Here is a 2500-nt window from a genome sequence, read left to right on the forward strand (position 1 = left end):
AACACCTGGCTCATCGCCTGACAAAAAAGCCTCTCCTGACCTCCTGGTGTGTGTGAGTGTGTGTGACCTGTTACGACCTCGTTTCTCACAGCTGATGCGAGGTCGTGACTCCTCAGAAAGCCCAGCTAAAGCCCGAGGAAGAGCAACACGAGGAGGAGGTCAACCTTGCCACCCCAGCAGCGGACCCAATCTTAAAGTTGTTATTCCCATTAGTTAGCCAACTTTTGGTCGTGAATCTTTTATTTCCTTATTCATTCATTGTTGTTATTCTCTTTTTCCCTCCTTTTCGTATTTTATTTCCTTAGACATTATTTTCTCCCCTGTTACTTTACCTTCCACGGTAATTCAGGACGCAAATATCTCGGTGTGTATCTTAGTAGATCCCATGCGTGCATACATACCTTTCTTGTATTTGTTATCAAAGAATTCCTTCCTTCCTCTTTGGTGGCGCATCGCAATGTAGAGTCGAAGGTGGGACTTTGAGAGCGTCCGCGTTTCTCCCAAGCCCGTGAAGGAGGACATGGAGGGCCCGGTCGAGCTCGGCGGGAGGGTGCAGGCAGTCGCGGCCGGTGCTGGTCATGGTAATGAGGATAACGTGATAGTGATAACGATAATAATAGTAGCAATATTCATGATAATAATAATAATAATAATAATAATAATAATGATAATAATAATAATAATAATAATAATAATAATAATAATAATATTAATAATAATAATAATGATGATAATAATAATGATGATGATGATGTTGATGACGACATCGAAAATTTTCATCTCTGGGCGGAACCATTCGTGACGTTGTGTTATTTGCTATCGTTGTATTGCCTACAATATCGGACTCCTCTTCGCTTATTCCGTCCCTAAACTGAGGGGAAACTCGCCTGCTACTTGAGGTTCAGGCTAATCCCCTGCCCTTTCTCTGTCGCTGTCATAATTCGAGATGAAATATTTGTCTACCTGACTGCCTGTCACTATTTCCCGGTTGTGGCGTCGACACTCAGACCCGTCTCTGGTTTTTCTTGAGATCTATAGAAATTTCTTATCTCCCCTCCTCTCCCCTACTTTCTTCCCTCTCCCCCACTTCTCCTCCGCCCCTTCCACCCCCACCCCCACAAGGACGCAGCGGCGGGCGGATGGGCGTGAGGCGGCCGGGTGGTGGGCGTGGTGATGCTTAGTTTTGCCTCATCCTCTATGCTGGACGCAGAGATGTGACGCGTCGGGAGTTCGCTCCCTCGTGGCCTTCTGTCCCTCGCCCTTTCTCCCTTCTCTCTCCACCAAGCGAAACATACTTGATTCTACTTCAATACTGAGACCCTTTTGTTCAGTACAGTGTTACCCTGCCACGGACGCTACATACAAACTTTTTTTTTTCCTTCATTTTTCAACTACAAGAGACTAACTAGAATACAACAAGGTCTACAAATTTGAGCATTTATTTCTGCTTACACTGTACATCATCAAATATACATCATACGTTAATAATATTGATAATAAAAGGCCTTTTATAAATTTCTACACGGTTTGCGTGGCCCCTAAGCCGCTAAAAATATAATGAAGCCCCAAGTTCATCTAATACAGTGAAAGTACTATGATGATATACAAATAATTCCTAAATCGCCATCAGAGACCAGTTGTTCAATAATAAAACAACATATACACGGAATGTAGTCATCACCCCACACCTACACCCACATGGAACGACACATTGAATAAACTATCACGCATATCGTCCAGATCATTTCAAAGACACCTTAGTCCGCTATAGATGGAGGCTCCCCACAGAGACTCCGCTCTTAGAACCAGTCGACTAGATAGATATCTAGTCTTCCAGCCGTATTTGAGATGTTTTTAAATAGATAGATACAATGTAGGTAGTTGACAGGAATGCAAGTTAGTGCGCTAAAGAAAAATCCTTGACTGTTTGATTAGAATCTTTAGACGTTTGATTAGTAACCTGAAGTAAAAGCTCGTATTAAGAACTCCTTTGGGCTGGCAAGAGCAAAATTACTGTAGAGTTTGACGCCATTAGTAGTCACGTAACAGCACGGCCTTGTGAATGAAAGTAATATTAATGATGACATTCTGCATTTAGACTATAGTTATTTCCTTCTCCAAAACATTACTATGGGGATGTCTATTCTTTAAATAAATTTTCTAAGCTAAATTTTGTATAGACTAATCCAAACTATTGGGTAGTATATGAAAAATAATTCCAAATTATTTTTGTATTACTGATTCGAAAGCTAAACGAAGCGAATTAATATTTATATAAACATTTTTAAAATTATTAATATGTGCCTAAATTAAGCAATAGATAGACATAATTTTAGTGTGGCAGTTGTAAGGCGGTGAAGTGCGGACATTAATATGAAATATACAGTAGATAGGAAATGTATGTTTATATATAGAGAAAATCACATATCGACTCACTCTTTTTGTAAACCCTCGTCTGCCATTTTATCCTCACGTAAGGGCCCGTTGGAACGCTGCCCCT

The 2500-nt window shown here is 40.8% G+C and overlaps 1 protein-coding gene across 1 annotated transcript in view; it reads left to right on the forward strand.

Annotated features, from left to right (window-relative positions):
* Window positions 1-2500, forward strand: part of LOC125024802 (outer dynein arm-docking complex subunit 2-like) — a 33049-nt gene that overhangs the window by 26806 nt on the left and 3743 nt on the right. The gene's annotated exons all lie outside the window — the stretch shown is intronic.

This window comes from Penaeus chinensis, unplaced genomic scaffold, assembly GCF_019202785.1.
Source record: "Penaeus chinensis breed Huanghai No. 1 unplaced genomic scaffold, ASM1920278v2 CTG_5178, whole genome shotgun sequence".
Classification (NCBI taxonomy): domain Eukaryota; kingdom Metazoa; phylum Arthropoda; class Malacostraca; order Decapoda; family Penaeidae; genus Penaeus; species Penaeus chinensis.